Raw genomic sequence first — 20,505 nt, 5'->3', positions numbered from 1 at the left:
GGGTGTTACATTCTTTCCCCCTTACAGAAAATTCGTCCTCGAATTTTACACAAGGCAGAATAAAGCACATGATTATACATTGAACAGATAAGGGTACTTGCTACACATGTCCCGTTCTAACTCCCAGGTGCACTCTTTCACTGACTGACTCCTCCACAAAACCTTAACCATAGGGATCTATTTTGATCTCAGCTGTCTCACTTGGTAGTCCACTATGGCTACAGGCTGCTCCTCAAATGTCAAGTTCTCTTTTAGCTCTATCACATCCGGCTGCAGTACATGAGAAGGATCGGGAATGTATTTCCTGAGCATGGAGATGTGAAACACGGGATAAACGTGAGAGAGGTTGGGTGGTAGCTCCAACCGGTAGGCAACTGCTCCAACTCTATCAGTAACCTCAAAAGGTCCAATATACCGAGGTGCCAACTTGCCCTTCTTTCCAAATCTCATGACTCCTCCATTGGAGAAACCTTCAGAATACATAGTCGCCTTGCAAACTCCACATCCCTCCGTCTGGGTGCATAACTCTTACGCCTCGAAAGTTTTGATCGTTCCCTGATTAAAGGAACTATCTCTGAAGTGTACTGCACTAGGTTTACATCATGCACCTTCGCTTCCCCCATTTCTGTCCAACACAGAGGAGACCTACACTTTCTTCCATATAGTGCCTCATAGGGTGCCATTCCTATGCTGGAGTGATAACTGTTGTTGTAGGCAAACTCCACCAAAGCTAGCTGATCATCCCATTGACCTCCAAAATCCAAAACACTCATGCGAAGCATGTCTTCCAGTGTTTGGATTGTCCTTTCGGACTGTCCGTCTGTCTGAGGGTGGAAAGCCGTACTAAAGTTCAACTGTGTGCCAAGTGCCTCCTGCAACTTTCTCCAAAATCGAGAAGTGAACTGGGGCCCTCTGTCAGATATTATGGAAGCCGGAACTCCATGCAATCTGACTATTTCTCGAATGTAGAGCCGGGCATACTGTGCCACAGAGTATGTAGTCTTCTGAGTAAGAAGTGAGCTGATTTGGTCAAGCGGTCTACAATTACCCATATCGAATCATATCCTCGCGTGGTACGAGGCAACCCAGTCACAAAATCCATAGTGATCATTTCCCACTTCCATTCTGGGATAGGGAGCTCTTGCAGCTTCCCTGACGGTCTCTAGTGTTCAAACTTCACCTTCTGACAAGTCAAGCACTTGGACACAAAGTCTGCTATGTCTCTCTTCATGCCATTCCACCAATAGCTATCTTTCACATCATGGTACATCTTGGTGGAACCTGGGTGGACACTGTACAGTGTGTAGTGTGCCTCTCGCATGATTTCATTCCTGAGGTTGTCCACATCGGGCACACATATCCTAGAACCTTGCACTAGGGCGCCATCATTGGCAAATCCGAACTCACCACCTTCACCTTGTTGTACTCTTTCTATAATCTTCATCAATTGTTGGTCTCTGTGCTGGGAAACTCTAACTCTGTCCCTCAAGTCTGGCCTCCTTTGAAAAGTGAGCCAACAATACCCTCATCTGAAAGATCTAGGATTAAACCTTGATCCATCAACTCATGTACCTCTGAATCAACGGTCTCTTCTCTGCTGAAATGTGCGCGCATCGCGGAAGATTTTCTGCTTAAAGCATCTGCTACTACATTGGCCTTCCCAGGGTGGTACTGGATGGGGCAATCATAGTCTTCCAGAAGCTCCATCCATCTCCTCTGTCTCAAGTTTAAATCCCTCTGTTGGAAGATGTACTTCAAACTCTTATGGTCGGTGTATATCTCGCACACTTCACCATACAGGTAGTGTCTCTAGATTTTTAGTGCAAAGACTACAAACGCCATTTCCAAATCATGGGTGGGATAGTTCTGCTCATGCCTCTTGGTGCTTTGAAGCATAAGCCACTACTTTTCCATTCCGCATCAAAACACACCCTAGGCCAACTCTGGAGGCGTCACAGTACACAGTGTATCCTTCACCGCTCATAGGTAGTGTTAACACAGGGGCAGTGGTTAGACACTCCTTATCCTCATCATTATAACTGACTCTATCGAGCTCTCTTCCTGTCCTTTGCATCTTATCCACTTCCCTTTTCCTATTTTTGGTATTGTTGGTATCATTTCAACCTGTTGTACTTATTCCTTAATTTTAGTCCTATCTCATCCTTACACCTTTTCCTTCAAAGATGTCTATCCCATCATCAACTTTAACTTTCTTTTTATTTCTTAGTCTTATCTTGAATACTAGTTTCATTACTTCAAGAATTCTAACCCTATGATTTACTCCTACCAGCACATTCTTCACCTTATGTAACACTTATAATTACCCATAGAAATTTTTTTTTTTTTCTTGTATCCCCTTTTTTCCAACTTAACTATCAGAACATTATCATTCCCTATCAGCCTTAGTAGGAAATTGCTTATCCTGGATGAATATGAGCCCCATAAACTATAAGTTCCATCTGAACTAACACGGCTGTAGGAAATATGTGTCATGCCTTAATTCCAAACAAGATACTTCACGTGTTCATTCTCCTTAATATAATCATATATACTGCCCATAGCTTTCTAAACTTCAACCTCAAATTACCCATCAGCAACAATTTCATCTATTGAATCTCAACCATAAATAGTACTTCCTCCAGCTCATAGTTTAAAACAGTTGCAAGCCTTAGTAGCTAACTCAATTTAACTCCTGTCATTACTCTGTTCGTCCTTTCATACTTAATACTAGGTATGCACTTCCTGTCATTCTCATATCAGGAAATTATGTATGAATTTGTGCCTACTAAACTCTCAATAACTAGGTCTCCTTGACTCAGTTTTGTTCCTTATATAACCTTCTAGAACCAAAAGCACAAGCTAAACTTGAAAAGAAAGAAAATATCCTCTTATATTCAACTACACCCGATTGTCATATTATAACGTTTCACCTAAGTTTCTTGGTCTTTCTCTCCAAATTTCATCATCTCCTAGCACAATTATGCTCTACCTATAAGGTATCATCTGCATGAACCCTTTACCGTACCATTTTCCTTCTTGACATAATATTTTATAATTTATTAACTTTACTTATACTCGACCTATGATTCATATCTATCATCGTTTTTATTGTGCCCTTAACTTTTGTTGATTCCTGAAAGATTTCTCTCACTAATAAATTCTTCCAACACTAATTCCACCCTTATCTAGGGTCATTAATTTGATCCTTGAACTTTCTAGTGATTTATAACCATCCAGACTTGTCACTTTTCGTTCTACCCCTACTATTGTCCTGTCGTTATTGCTTCACTACAAAGTGATTCTGTTGATCACACTAAAAATGTTTGCCTGACATTCATAACGAACCTCTAACTACCTTCTCACTATCTCAAAAGTCTAACCTAAAACCTATGTGTCATTATCTATCATTCTTTTCCTCTCATCATACCTATTTGATCCCTTAGACTGACTTTTATTCAACTTACTGCTTATTAACTTCTCTTTCTCTACCTATTTAGGTAGTCCGCAATACCATCGCACACCTTCTAATATTTACTCATTATTATTGTATTCCATACCTCCATCACTTTTCTCACTAATGTGGTCCCATTTTGGGTTTTCCATCCTTGTCACTCTCCTTGCCAAGAATAACACTTATATCTTAACTTTGTTCCTTTTATTATGCGCTCTTTAGGTTGTCCTTTCATTTATTTCCTTTGTCTTACCCAAAATAGAACTTGACTATTCTATCCCTGGTTCCATTCTTCTTCCTAACATAATAGATGTACTTGCTAACTATATCTTTCAGAGTCTCTATCGCGTTATCATATGTCTGTGCTACTCAGATTTGGTCCTTTGACCACTCTAGCTAGTACTTCCACTAGCATTTAGATTATATTGCATCTGCAATCAATTGCCCAAACTTTCATTCTGCACTTTCTTTATCCATTGGCCTTCTGTGATTTATCTTCGCTAATTTATTACTCTTAACACTATTATAATTAGATTATACTATTGTTTTGAATAATTTGAAATTAGAAAGGAACTCAAAGAAATTACTGATCATACTTTTATTGTATGATCTCTATTCTTATCCTTTAGCTTACATAATACCCTTACTACCTAGAACCGATTCTACAGTAATTTTATTTATTATTATTTTTATTATTATTATTATTATTTTCCATGTTTACTCAATTCCAAAACTTAAGATTTCGGGCACTCAAACCCGTCATCCAATTCAAAGGATTTACATCCATCGTGATCTGATTATATATGATTCCTATAATGGAACTTGTATCCTCTCCAGGATACCCGAGCCAACTACTATCTACCACACTCTACAGTCCCATCTGGGACACTATTCCATAAGTCATCATTATCAGTAATAACCTTCGATCCATTCTGAAAAGATAGGACTATATCCTAACTTGCTGCAACAAAGGTACTACATCTACCACCTTGCCAGAACCATGTCAAGTTAATGACTCTTTTATCATATCATAGCTCTATAAATCATCAATTCATAGTTTCGACCTTCTCTAGGTAGTAGAGTTGTACTTTATTCCATACTGATACACACAAGGTATACTATTCTCACTCTATAAGTGTCACCTTTACTTTGCAACTAGTCCAAACCTGCAGTCCGATAGCAACTCTTGATGTATGTCTAGGTCATGATGGGGTAACTGAGTCTCTGACTATAGTTATCACCCAACTGTGAGCTTTCTTTATTCTAACTCTTGACTCTTATCCAGGATTTACCAACTACTCTGCAAATATAGAACTACGCTGCGCATAAGCGTACCAAAACGAAGCCATCTCAAACACCCTCATTATGGAGCACCACGGGATGCACGCAGCTCTACACAATAATCTCATGTGCATCAGAATCTGCAGCTACATGAGCGGACATCGAGAACATTGTATAGTTACTACGATACGTCCCGTGCACTAGGTCTCCTAATTTCTTATCTCTCCCGAATCTTCTATTATCACAAACTTATTACGATTGGGTCATCTACCGATGACCGCGAGTGGTATCGTCATCCTTATCTCGGTCAACTGTACTTTTAAGACTCACTTTTATGTACTCGTGTCTTACACGAAATGGGCACACCATTTAAACCCATACTGACAAATATATAACATTTCTTGGAGTACGTATCCTCATGATAGATCTCACATGTCTACTAACTCTATTTCACATTTCATGTACTCCACGAAAATCAAGACACTAAGCGAGGTAATCTTATATTTCAGAGGTATAACGTAGAATCTAGAAACAAAGAATTATAGGAAAAGACGAACAGAATCCTATACTCCGCATGTGACTCCTAGTAGACTCTTCCCAACACTTAGATAATTTTTCCTATGAATCTGAGCCTAAGCTCGATACCACATTTGTCACGACCCAACCTATATGCCGGACCAAGACTAGGACTGGCCAGCCTAAAGCCCCGAGGCCCGTAGTAAGCCTAACTGCTCATTAACCCAACTCTAAGGCCCATTTGGGCCCAGATCAAGAAAACAAGCGGACAGAGTCCGGCCATAAAATGGACTTTCCAACGGGAGTTTTCACTCACCCGACTGTAAACACAATAAATACTCAATTGGGAGCTCACTCACCCTCCACATACTCATATCCTCATAATAATAAATGGGAGCTCAGCTCCCTCATCCAATCCATCAAACATGCATATCATTATACGTTTACATGTCCAACATGATAATAATATTACAGACCATAATCAATAAATACTTCTAACACATGCGGAAATTCTAGGAGTAAATAAAATTACACAAATATTGATAAACAACCTGCGAAGTAGAAAAGCAAGTTAACCCAGAATAAAATATCATCCTGTGGCTGTAAAATTTTTGAACAGGAGTGAGCGTTCGACTCAGAGAGTAAAATATCAATTTTAACCATAATCTCTATAACTATCTAGAACTAATGCACCCTGTAGAGTGAAATTCAACATCAACAACATTTTCCCATCATAACATCAAAAAAGTAAAATGGAGCACTCACGCACTCGTAACATCAATCATAATATATGGGAGCCGATCCCATACTGACTCTCTTAAATCCAACTTTGGTGCCAAGAAGAACTCACTGGACTTCCACTTAATAACCAAATCGAGGGTCCCAAATAAGAACTCAAGCCGTGACTACCCCTCGAAGGATCGGGTCCCAGAAGAACTCAAGCCGTGACTACCCGGCCCTATCTATAGTCCACACCACATCACACGCACGCCAACGCACGACACCGCTCCAAATTACCGCAACAACATTCATGGCACTTTATGATTATCAATGCAACATAAATCGTGCCTAGAGTTTAACTACATAATTATATGCATATAAGTGATGCATGGGCATGCTGACATATAATAATATCGAAATTACAATTAAAATTAATATTTTACTCACAGACTTGACGGCAATCACTGTGGCGGCTGGGCGAAGGAAGAAGGCTGTCCCGGCTCACCTGACAATTATATTACAATTATTTAATACAAATGACTCAATACAAATCAAGAAAAGACCCAATACGTCCTAAGTCGTGCCGAAAATCCGGCAGAGTCTCCCCTATACCTAGGACCTACCCAACCTGCAAAAGGGCTCAAAACACACTTCTATATCCACAATCCATATATCCACAACTCAATCACATCACACAGCCCCTCCTGGGCCCATCAAATCAATCATTCATCACAATATGTAAAATTTCAATTTAGTCCTTATAATTGATCATTTTTGCAAAAACTGCTCAAATAAGCTCTAAAAATTATAAAACTCTGCCCCGCTGTCCTTAGAAATATTACTAAGCTATTGCAAAAAGAATCGTAATTTTCTAAGCTACCACGAATATTTTATGGATTTTCAATCCTATTTAAGCACTAGAAAATTACGAAAAAGCAAGGTTCGGGTTTACCTTTGCCGATTCCGACTTCGGGAACGCGCTCGGGATGCCTGACAATGGTGGGGTAGCCAAAATCTCGATCCAATTCAGATACCTTTTCGATGACCGTTCTGTCTGGCCGGAAATTCACAGATCCGGACAACTGTCGAATTTCCGCGAATTGAGGATACCTACACGAAGCCCAATAATAATATATAAAAAATCAGGGGTGTTACAAAAATTTTGACAGAGTTCTGTTTATATTTTGAGAAAGCAGTTCTTCAAATACCTGTGAAAAACACTTCCAATAATTTTACACAACTCCCAACCACCAAATAATTTCAAGTCAACTCAAAATTTTGAAAACAAACCATTTCAAATAATTCCATCAACATAGTATGCACAAATTAAATTTATAGATATAAAATCCAAAAATAATATTATTATAATTTATTATACAACTGCTCACTTTACATTGATACTTATGACATTACAGTATTTACATCAAAATAATTACAAGGGTATAAAACAATACCCGTACAAAAATGATCAAGAATTCTTGTCAATCCCGCAGCTCATTCTGCTGTTTTCTCTTTGCTCTAATCTACGACAGCAAAATAAGCTATCGCTGAGTATAAAAATACTCAGTGGTGCACAATAAAAATTTAAAATATAATACATAAATCATTCATTATCAAGTCACAATTTAAATATTTCTCAATTACATTTCACAGGTTACTAAAATTCATAATAACACAATTTAGTCAAATAGTTCAATAAACACAGTGTTGCCAAATCATACACAACTTAAGCCATGACACAAAATTTTCCGATCAATGCCGTGTTGTACACCACGACAAAGCAATCTATAACCCCACTAATTGAAATCAATAAGGGAGGTGGCTAGCTAGCTAATGAGTACTCATCCGATCTCGACCTCAACTGGTAAGCCAGAGAGGGAGGAAAATGAACGATCTCAATCCCATAAATGGAGGAGGAATAATGTGATACTGTCATGCTAAGTGTGAACACAAAATCAATTCAAAACAATTTATTCAAATAATTTATGAGAAATCTGATCAATTTTCAAAGTCATATTCACAATCATAAATGGCAACACAATTCATAATTAAATAAAAAAAAATCAAATTTTCAGGAATCATATATTTAAATAAAAATTACTGTGCACAGACCTGATGTGAGTCGCCTCTAGGCCTTGACTTAGTCTCTTAGAGCTTCCAAGTCTTTTTCAGCTGAAACACATAGTTTCACAGTATTTCAGTATCATAACTTAGCATAAATCCAAAAATAAATTTAACTTCACTTTTACCTAGCTCTAATGTGCTAAACTCGACGTTCTTGAAATTTTTGTGTTTCGGGTTACTATTCACTATACTATTCAAGTCAAATTTTTTACTTTCTAAGGCTTAATAGGTATGGAAATTCTAACTTCACCCACATACCACATTTTGGTTACTAAACTTGTTAGTTTTTGTCATTTTCTCAACACTTAAGTCTTTTAGGCAAAATTGTCAATTTTCAGTTTTTGGTGTCTAGGTTGCACCATTCCATTGGTCATTTTACTATTGGAATTTGGCAAAACTTCCTTCATAGAAAATGTTCCTTATTGTCTTAAGTTTATTTTCCTTTTTGAATCACTCCAATTGGAGTTTTGTAGCTCAAGTTATATGCAAATTACGTTTACTGTTCATACTGTAGAATTTTGTTCTGGCTGATTATTGATTCCAAATTCGTTCAGTAATTTGATCAAGTTAGGTCCATAATTTGGTCTAATTTTCTTCATATGAAATATTCTACTATGCCTTAGGTTTCCATCAGTTCAAGAATCACCTAAATCGGAGTTTTTAAGAGAGAGTTATAGCCATTGAAACTTTACTGTTTATATGATAAATCTGCAGTCTACAGATTCAGTGATCCAATTTTGCTTAGTAATTTGACTGGGTTAATGGCATAATTTGGATTGGTGTTCTTCATGAAAGTTTTAGGTCTATATCTCATCTAACCCCTGGTAAAATTTCAGGTCATTTTAATCTGCCTAGCTTGAGTTATGACTAAATGAACAAACACTATTCATTTGGTCAGTTTGTGCAGGGTAGCCTGTAATTTTTCAACTTTAATCAATTTGTTCCCTAGGTTTTAGTCACTTTTTGGGCATGCTTCCTAAATGAAAATTGTGTCATTTAGTGCCTATTTTTATCCTCAATTGGTCCCATACCAATTGGACTTGTAAAATTCCATTTTTGGTCTCTCAAAGTTGACTTTTGGTCATGGTGCATACCCAATCTGAATTTGGCTTTGATTCAAACACTTCTAACACACTTAATTAGGTCACAAATGGCCATTTCTTTCCTTAAACTATGTCAAAGACATCATTTAGCACTTCTTCACATTTTTGGTCCCTAAACCCTAATGTTCAAAACCCTAATTCATGTCATTTATTGCATTTAGCTAATTAAACACTTATAAACATGCTCCCTTAACTCAATTAAGCTTCGTAACATGATTAGCTCAAACAAATTTATACTTTGTCCAACCAAACCCTAGCTGTCCAAAATTCTATATAATTCCTCAATAAATTTTCTTTCCATTTTAAGTTTATTTACAAGCTCAATAAGTTAGAAATGTAAGAATCAAACTCAAATTATCAAATTTGATTACTAACCTTTTATGTAGAATTTCTTTTTCTTCAAAACTTCTTCCTTTCTTTTTCTTTTTGTTGTCAAGCTCCTTCCCAAGTGACTAGAACAAGTTTTTGTGACACAAGTATGGAAGGATTTGAGGTCTAATAGTGGTTTCAATGCTTGAAGCAAGCTTTAATGGAGGTTTGCAATGGTGAGGGAGAGAGAGAGATGGGAGACGTCCACAAGAAGAAGAAGAAGGACTTTTTACTTTTTTTTTTTCTTTCCTTTTGTTTTTTTTTTATCCTTATGGAAGACCCAAAAATCTAAATAAGTAATTAAATTAATTTTATTCTTTATGGCATCATGCATGAGGTCATGCATGATGTCATCACCTTTTGACTTTTCCATTTTCTTCTTTTTTTTTTCTATTAGTTCTTTAATTTAATTTTCAATTCCGAAATTTTCTTTTCTCCTATTTTATTTGACAGTTAGGTCAGGAGTCAGCCCTTAGGGTCGATTGGCCAAATTGCCCCTCGCCGGTTCATCCCGATTTGTAAATAATTCAATATTTCTTCCGGCTCTCTGACCTAATTATTTGACTGGCTTAACAGTTCTTTTTTGTGATTTCTCTTTTCCATTGTGTTCGTAATGGTCCTAAGGACAGCAGCGTCACATTTTACGGTTCGAAATTTGAGTTTAAAACGGCTTCGCAGTCGTTCCGAGAAGGTCACCCATCGCTGTGACTCTCGGCTCCTTTAACTTCTTATGTTCTGTTTTTCTTGTTTATACTTAACTAATTGGACATTACTAATTATTTGTATTTATGGTTTATCTAGTTGTCTTAAGTATGGTTCTAATCCCTTTAATTGTCCGGACCGACTCCGGTTACCGGAATAGTGAAATATACCAGGCTATGCAAATAGGGGTGTTACACTAATACCACTAAAACATGTCACACCTCACCCCTCTGTAAGGCATGACATGATCCCGTAGAATACCTAATGAACTACCGAACTTCACCTACCGATAACTCATTAAGTATACTACAAGGGATTTTAAAACCATTTTCTTATATTTTGAAAGTGGTAAGCATTTTGGTAGGAATTAAAATCATTTATTTGAAGTTTTAAAACTACTTAAAATTTTTTTTCCCATTATATTTTTCTGCAAATTTTATAAAAATTTCGGTAGAGTGCCGTCTGTTTTTTGATAAAACAGTTCTTCAAATATCTGAAAAAAACACTTCCAATAAATTTTCACAACTCCCAACCTCCAAATAATCTCAATTCAACTCAAAATTCTCAGATCAAAACATTTCAAAATAATCCCTTCAACATTACATTCAATAAAGCTAATTTACATTCACAAGTTTAATTTACAGATATAAAATCCAAAAATAATATTATTACAATTTATAAATACAACTACTCAACTTTACATTAATACATATGAACAATATTTATTTACATCAAACTAAATTACTCTAGGTATAAAATAATACCCGTACAAAATCAGCGAAGGCTTTTCCAGTTCAGCAGCTCACTCTGCTACTTTTTCCTTGCTCCTATCTGCGACAGCAAAATAAGCTATCGCTGAATATAAAAATACTCAGTCGTGCACAATAAAGATTTGAAATGCAGTACATAAAACATTCATTGATAAATCACTATTTAAATATTTCACAAATGATCAAAACTCATTATAGCACAATTTTGGTCAAACCATTTAATAAACATAGTGTTGCCAATTCATACACAATTTAAGCCATGACACAAAATTTCTGATCAATGTCGTGTTGTACACTATGACAAAGCGATCTACAACCCCACTAATCGAAATCAATAAGGGAGGTGGCTAGCTAGCTAATGAGTACTCATCCGATCTACAACCTCAACTGGTAAATCAGAGAGGGAGGAAAAATAATCGATCTCACCCCATAAATGGAGGAGAAATAATAAGGTACTGTCATGCTAAGTGTGAATCAAAAATCTATTTCAAACATTTTATTCAAATAATTAATGAGAAATCCGATAAATTTTCAAAGTCATAGTTTCATTCGCAAGGTGGCAACACAATTCATGATTAACATCAAATTTTCATAAATCATACTAAATCAATTTTTCAATGACAAAATGCTCAAATAAGGTTTATTGTGCACAAACCTGACATGAGTCGTCTTTAGGCCTTGACTCAGTCTCTTAGACCTTTCGGGTCTTTTTCAGCTGAAACATAAAATTTATAGTGTTTCAGTATCTTATCTCATAATAAATCTAATAATTAATTCATAAATACTTAATTATAGCCCAAATATGCTTAAACTAACGTTTTCGGAAATTTTTGTTTCGAAGTTACTATTTACGATACTATTTAAGTCAAAATATTGACTTTCTTATACTTAAAAGGTATGGGAATTCCAATTTCACCTACATACCACATTTTGGTTACTAAATTTATTGGTTTTGGTTGTTTACTCAAATTTTAAGTCTTTTAGGTAAATTTGTAAATTTTCAGTTTTGGTGTTTTATGTTGCACTGTTCTATTGATCATTTTTCTATTAGAATTTGGCTAAGTTTTCTTCATAGAAATTGTTCCTTATTGTCTTAACTTTATTCTTCTTTTTGAATCACTCCAATTGGAGTTTTTTAGCTCAAGTTATAGCCATTTGAATCATGGCTGCCGGATTAGACTTAATCCAGATTTCTAGGCACCAAACTGGTTCTAGCAGTTTTAGGTCACCAATTTTAGGTGGCCAGACGACTTAGTTAAGGGCATAATTTAGGTTTGTGTTCTTTATGAAAGTTTTAGTTCTATATCTCATATTTCTACTGGTAAAATTTTAGGTCATTTAGACCTGCCTAGCCCAAGTTATGGCCAAATGCACTGTTCATTTGGTCATTTTTGTACAGGTCAGATTGCCTAAGTCCGGATTTGGTCAATTTGTTCACTAGGTTTTGTCACTTTTTGGGCATGATTTCTAAATGAAAAATGTGTCATTTTGTGTCTAGTTTCATTCCCAATTGGCCTCACACCAATTGGGTTGGTAAAATTTCAGTTTTGGTCCCTGAAAGGGACCTTGGTCATGCTGCCTGCATACTGTCCATAACCAGTCCAAATTTCCAATTGGTTCTAACACTTCCAACATACAACAATTGGTCACAAATGACCATTTTTCACCTCAAACTAGGTCAAACACACCATTTGACCAATTCTCCAATTTTTGGCTTTCAAAACCCTAGGTCCAAACCCTAATTTTCATAAAATTCAAACCTAATGCATTCTAAACATCTATCCATTGTCTACACATATAATTCAACTTAAACAACCATTCAAATGCATCAAATTCATTCATTCTCAACCCTACATACTGCTGGCCAAAATTTATATAGTCCTTTAACATATCATTTTGTTTCATTTTTCAAAAAATCACCACTCAATCAAGTTGTCTAAGTATAAATATAAAGATACAAAAAGAGAAATCAAACTAACCTTGGAATTTTTCACCTCTTCAAAACTTCCTCCTTTCTTTTTCTTTTTGTTGTCAAGCTCTTTATCAAGGTTTGAATACAAGGTTTAATGATAGAAATTTAAGTTTTTATGGTGAGATTTAGAGTTTAATCAAACTCAAAATGAGCTTTAATGGAGTTTTAAGGGTGAGAGAGCTTTGGGAGAGAGAGAGAGAGAAATGGACGAGAAAGTAAAAAATGGAAGATGACCAATTTTTTCTTTTCTTTTTGTGTATTTATCTCTTAATTTGACTTAGTCAAATTAAGTAATTAAATTAAAATTAAATATGAAGTCATGCATGATGTCATCTTGATGAGGTCATTAATTTATTTTCTTTTCTTTTCTTTTTCTCTTGTTTTTCCATACTACTTTAATTTAATTCTATATTTCAAAATTTTCATTTCTCAAATTTTATTTCACAGTTAGGTCAGGAGTCAGCTCTAAGGGTCAATTGATAAAATTACCCCTCGCCGATTCGACCTGGTTTGCAAATAATTTAATATTTCTTCCGGATCCCTGACCTAATTATTTGACTGGCTTAACAATTCTTTTTCATGATTTTCTCTTTCCCACTGTGTTCGCAATAATCCTAAGGACTGCGGCGTCACATTTTACGGTTCGAAATTTGAGTTTAAATCGACTTCGCAATCCTTCCCGAGAAGGTCACCCATCGCTGTGACTCTTGGCTCATTTAACTTCTTATGTTCTATTTTTCTTATTTATACTTAACCAATTGACAATTACTAATTATTTGTATTCAGGGCTTATCTAATTGTTTTAAGTGTGATTCTAATCCCCTTAATTATCTGAACAGACACCGGTCATCGGAATAATAAAATATACTAGGCTATGTAAGTAGGGGTGTTACATAACTTCATCTGCAGCATTTGTTACCAGGCTTAGGTTATGGCTGGGGCTGATCTCATAGTTCAAAGCTACTTGCACTCTAGTTCCACCTTCAGATTGCCACTTATTATCAAGCGCGGTGAGGTTGAAAAGGGAACTTGACCTATAACTCTATGGAGTATAAAAAACTTAATCGTGATTAACATGCCAAATTGCAATTTATCAATTGAAGAGTTCATTGATGTGTTTAAGCCTTTTAGGCTTAACCCATCATGCATTTCCCCATCTTATGGCTTAGTAGAGAAATGTACCTTTGTTTCAACAGCGTGGAAAAGCAATAACAACTTTCGTAGTTTTCCATCTCACAATAAGCTCTTACCTATTGTAAGGCCCACTTCTCAATGTAAACAAGATGAAGAGGACATGGACATTATAGTTGTAAATGAAGACACACATGAACCAGTTATGGATGAGATTGAAGGTGAGGTTTGGATCTCATCTCCAAGCAATTGTTCTTATTACCTTGGCCACCCATCTTTAACTCGCTAGATATTTCAAGGGAGACCTAGGAACAAGGTGAGCAGATGCTTTGTTAGCACCAACAATAGAGTGATCATGGGAGGAGAAGAAAGATATATGTACATGACTAGACAATGTTCAGACGTTATAAGATTCACAAATAGTCAAGAAAAACACCCACACTATATAAAAATAATGGCTTATAATGGTTACTCAAAGTTTCTCATAGGAGGTTGCCTAGCTGTAATAAAGATTTCAAACACAGTAGCTCTTATTGCAGAGATGAAAAAAAGTGAAAAAGATGTTAGTGTTTGAGGCAAATATGTGAAGGAATAAGAAAGGTTATTTTGGAGGAAAAAAGAGCTAAAATTGTGTTGGAGAAAAATTCAAAGATGGGCAACCAAAGAAATGCTTATTGGAGGCACAATGATGAGTATAGTTATGGAGGTGCTATTTGACAATAACAATAATAACTATAATAATGTTATCTCGTGGTCTTCGTCTGGGACATTGGTTTAAGCAAATAAGAGTATAGAGGAAGAAGGAAATGCAAGATCGCTGATAGCTACAGGGGGAGAGGCGATCTTTCTAATGCTTTCAAGCACTGCAACTTATTCCTCCCTGATGTCTCTTTTGTGAGAGAAACATTCTTATACATACTTTTTGGATTATGTAAAAACCTTTATGTTTAGTAACTAAACCTCAAGAATCTTGCTTATTTAATTTCAATATATTTAAACTATGCTTGGCTTAAGTTATGATAGCATATGTATTCTGAGATCATAATTTCTTTAGTGAAATGTCATGTACAATGAACTAAAATTAATTTTTTTTTACAGGGGATTGGGGTGTGGGGCTCAAACATAACACCTGTTAAATAAATGATATGCCTTTAGTTACTAGACCAAACTAGGACATGCAACTGAAATTAAAATTTAATCATTATTTTAATAATAATTTGATCAAAAGAATGATGGAGTTTATAATTGTGATAAAAATAAAGTTATGACCCCTAATTGAAACAATTTTAAAAATTGATAAAATTGTTAAAAGTGTCAAGGTATGTAAACATTTTTTTTTCTTTTTTTTGGGTCAAACAATAGATAAATTTCATTGCACAGAAATAATATTAGAAAGCTACGGGTCCAAAACTTGTTAAACCCACCAAAAGCCCAATACATGAGAAAAGCTAGCCAGCCACAACTCTCGCATCAAGTTGCTAAATGGAACTCAAGCCACAAGTGCATCTCCAAATTGGAGTTTGAAAGGCCATTAAACACATTGAAGAGGAGGGGAAGAGGGGTGGGGGGGTTGGGAGCTTCCTCTAATATGAGCCCTTAAAGCCTTAATTTCCTCTAATATGAGCTTCCTAATAATTATACTCATAAGAACCAACTGCTTTATGAATCCTTTAGAAACAATTCAAGTTCAAGTAGCCTTCTTGTATGATTGTGTATTTGCCTCAAAAACGTAAATAGACAAGAAATAGCTATGGAGGTAGAATAATCCATTACTTATAAAATATAGAAGGTAATCTATCTCAGGTAAAGAAAAAAGATACACAAATATTAGTTTAAGATGATTATGTGTTCTTTCATATGGATTTTTCTCTAAACCTCTTGTTTAGTCGTCTCTCAGTTCAATCAAGTTTCTTTCCTTTCGATGGCCTTCCTTCCTCCACCCACCCCCTCAGGTAAGAGAGGGCCCTCCCTTCCCCTAATCTAGTATGGGCAATCCTTCTTCACCCTGAGTAAAGGTGCGTATACCCATTTTGGCTTGACTATCAGATCTTAGTTTATTTGGTGAAGGACTTTTGTAGAGATCTGTGGTTTGCGCATTTAATGTTAACCATGGCCAGAGTAAAAAGGTTGGCTTGATATGTTTCCTGAGGAAGGCAACCAGCGGGGATTAAACATGTTGAAGGTAGAAGGTCCCAAATGTCATCAAGTGCCCCAAGTGATGTTCGACTTTGTTTCCCTTTTTTTTTTAGTGGTGGCCTCTGTGAGATCACAACAATAGGTATTTGGTCTAGAGATGAGCTCATCCTTTTTCTTAGGTGATAGAGGAGATGGTGGCTTGGCTACTAGAGTTGCCCTCTTCAATTTTTTCTTAGTATTTGTTGTGATTTGTTTCTTTGTTTTTTGGAAATGGTTAGGGCTATAGTGTTTTTGTGTTTGACATGTAGTGATATTGATGCTCATGTTTTGCACAATGGGTGCTTCCTTTTCCTGTTGTGGAGCTTTGCGGTGGTCTAGGGTTAAGGGTTCTAGACCTTCTCCTAGAGAAGGTTTTTAAAGCCTTTCTCCTAGTGGGCCCAGCTCTTAGTTGTTTTAGTGAATTTTAATTTTTGCTCTGGTTGTTGGGCTTGGTTTCACCTTAACTCACCTCTGTATTTCTCCTCTAATTAATAAAATTATATTTCACATTAAAAAAATATTTTTTTAAGATTTCTAATTAGAGAAGAAGGGCAAAAAATGCATCTATATAACTATATAAAAGCAAAGGACAAGGATATTTTTCTCTTTCTTACTTGGCTTTCTATGAGTTTTAAATATATTTTTCAATTTTCATAAAAAAGTAAAAAATAAGATAATTTTCTCACTCCTATTTGACAACTTTTAATTGAGAGAAATAAATGAATTTTTAATTTAAATTGATTTATTTATTATTTGATAACTCCTTTTCCTTCATTAATTTTCTTTACTTTATTTGGACTACACTATTTTTTTCTTCAAATTATGTTTACTTTACATTTTTTTTCTCAAATGATGTTTATGGAATTTTTTTCCTTTGATAGATTATTTTCCTCTAATTTTTCTCTAAATTATATTATAAATTACTTTATGTATAATGTGAAATTAGAGAAAAAAATATATTTTAAAAATTAGAAATAAAACATAATAGAAAATATTTATATTATATTGGCAAGTTAAAAAGATAGGCAAGTAAGCAGCAATAATAGCTAAATTTAATATGAAATAGAAAACAACCCTTTATTAACCGATTTAATCTCAATTTTCTTTTCTTTTTATGTCTTACTTCTTTTCTGTTCTTTTAATTTTCTATTTGTTTTTTAGCCCTTTTTTTTCTATATTTGATTAGATCAATTAATATATATTTCAGGTTCTGAAAGTGAAGAAAATCACAATACATAGTTGGCATTATTATTTTGGGTTCTTTCATGAGATGTTGAGGTGCATGCTATTTTATTTGTACATACAATAACTAGAATACCAAAAAAGTTGTACTTCTTAGTAGAAATAAAGATCATTTCAATAGGCTTAAGTGTAACAACCTGATTTTTTTTTTCATGAAATATTTTTAATTAGACTATTACTTTATTACTATTTTATTCATTGTATTAAATTAATATTTTTCGTAATAACATTTTTTTAAATGAATATTATTTTACATGTATTATTATTACTATTATTATTTTAATTGTTATTTGTATTATTATTATTAAATTTAATTAGAGTTATTTAAGGCTAAATTATATTATATATAAAATAATTAAATTTCTTTATTATTATTATTATTATTATTATTATTATTATTATTATTATTATTATTATTATTATTATTATTTATGGGATTCTTTTAGATATGATTGAATCGATAATGACACATCGGACTCAGGAACTGAGTTTTCGGCCTAGTTTAGGTGTCCGACTAGCTATCTCAAAAAAAGATTGTGCTTACAGTCAATCTTAATGTTTTTAGATATTTCAGACGTATTTCAAGTAACAGAATTTATAAAAGTAGTTTCTAATTTAATTTATGTAGTTTTTACCTTATTTACGGTATAAAGAAAGTGAAATAAAACTAACATAAAATAAAACTAAAAATTTAAATAAAAAAAAAAAGAAAGAAAGAAAAAGAGAAGGGGAAGAAGAAAGAGAGGCTGTCGTTCGATGGTAGAATTACCATCCACGGGACCATGGCAGAGACAAATCAAAATTTAGGATAGACTTTTTCAAATTTCTAAAGAAAAGAAATGCTTGGCTTATGGCCTTATGATGATTTCTATATCTTTATTAATTTTTAAATAAATAATATATTTTTTTTTTGTCTGACAAGAATTACGAGATACATATTTGGAGGACCACAGCCATCATGGAAAGGAGAGAGAGTATAGCAGATGTATTTTGTCAAAAAAATTTGAATTTCAAATGTATTTTGTATTAATTGTAATATTTATGTAATTTTACAACGTAAATTTAAGATAATGCAATTCATCCCAGGAAATATTCTTAAAAAGAACGGCGCACGGCTGACGGAACAATTGGCTTATGGCTAGTCGTTGCCTTAAACCAATTGTTAAGCTTCATTGGTTCCTAAAACAAATAATTTCATTTAGGAGTGTATAATTCTAACTTTTTATATATTTAAATATTAATTATAATTAAAAAAAAAATTATAAACTGAATTTTTTATTTGAGTTTTAGATTGACATAATAAAAATTAAACTCAAATCAAATATATATATATATATGTAAATAACTTTTTTTATTTTTATTTATTTTTATTAAATAATACATCTAAAATTAATATTTTTTTAATTAATGCATTCTAATATATTTATAAAAAAGTTTAACAAGAGTTGAATTATTAAAATTAAAAAATTATTAAAACAAGTAAAAAACTGCTCAAACTAAATCCAATTCGCATATTGTAAAAATTGAACAGATGTAATTTTGTAATTTAATTTAGTGATTTCAGTTTAAATGTTATTAAAACTTACTTTTTCGATTTGATCTTAATAAAATATCTTGAACCCGTCCAAACCGACTCATGTACATCCCTAATTTCATCCAATAATTTCTATTTTGTATAATTTTCACACTAGAATGTGATTCAATATAACTAGAATCATAAGTCTTCAATTTTTGATATAACGATAAATATGAGATAATGATATATTTAATGCTTATAACTTCATTAAACAAATACTAAAAATTCACAGTTAAGGCAAATTAAATAAAAAGATAAATTATTATTTATTATTTAAAATTTTTCATTATTAACGTTGGTATCTCTACTTTAAAAAATATATTAAAAATGTATTTAAATTTTGATTTAGTTTACAAAATAGCTAATTCATCTAGTTTTCCATTTATTTGATAATTTAAAATGAATTAAATTATTATTTTCTAATAATTAATATTTTCATTTTTTTTTCTTATTTTTGTATCTCTATCTTTCTTTTAATCTTTCTCTCTTTCTTTTTCTCCCCTCGTTGATTAACTTCAATTTATCACCCTTTAAATTAAAGTCAAAGTAATCTTACTCTTTGTGATGTTGATTGAATTTATTGTGTTGATTTTAATTTCATGTTGATGAATTGGAGGTTATCAATGTCAGAAAATAAACGAGGGGAGAGGGAGACAGAAATGGGAGAGAAATAAAAACAACATATACAAAGGAAAAAGAAGAAAGAATTAAAAATGAAAAATAATTTAATTCATTTTAAATTATCAAATATACAAAAAGAAAAGAAAATAGTGGAGAGCTTATTTCGTAGATGGAACCAAATTTTATGGATGTTTTGATCTATTTTTCACAATAGAAGAATTAATAAAAGAGTTAATAAAACATAAACTAAATAATAATTTATCTTAAATAAAATAGTAAAATATTTAATTTAATCTTTATATTTATTGAAAAAATTTAATTTAATCTATTTTTAATTTTTTTTATCTAAATTAACTCAAAAGTTTTAATTTAAATTTAATTTAGCTCAAAAATCAAATTTTATGAATTAAATTTTTTGATTTAAATAAAAAAATTAAGAAATTTAATTTCTTTATTTTGGAGCTAAATTTTTTAATTTTTTTTATTTAAGTTCAAAAATTAAGTAATTCAATTTCTTAATTTTCTTTATTTTGTGGGATAAATTTAACTTAAATTAAAATTTATAAATTAAATTAAATAAAAAATTAAAAATAAATTAAATTGAAGTTCCCCAATAAATATAAAATTGTAATTGAACTTTAAGCCAGCTAATATCTATTATGTACCATTCTTCTGTCTAGCTAAAAATTAAGTATTAATAGAAAAAAATACTATTTAATAAAATATAAATTATTGCTATTCTTTATTTACTT

The 20,505-nt window shown here is 33.2% G+C and overlaps 1 pseudogene; it reads left to right on the top strand.

Moving 5' to 3' along the window:
- Positions 1 to 15,037, top strand: part of LOC110638111 (uncharacterized) — a 29,178-nt pseudogene extending 14,141 nt beyond the window's left edge.
- The last annotated feature ends 5,468 nt before the right edge of the window (positions 15,038 to 20,505 follow it).

Source organism: Hevea brasiliensis, chromosome 2 (assembly GCF_030052815.1).
Source record: "Hevea brasiliensis isolate MT/VB/25A 57/8 chromosome 2, ASM3005281v1, whole genome shotgun sequence".
In the NCBI taxonomy this organism is placed as follows: domain Eukaryota; kingdom Viridiplantae; phylum Streptophyta; class Magnoliopsida; order Malpighiales; family Euphorbiaceae; genus Hevea; species Hevea brasiliensis.
This window is presented reverse-complemented; position numbering and strand designations above follow the sequence as displayed.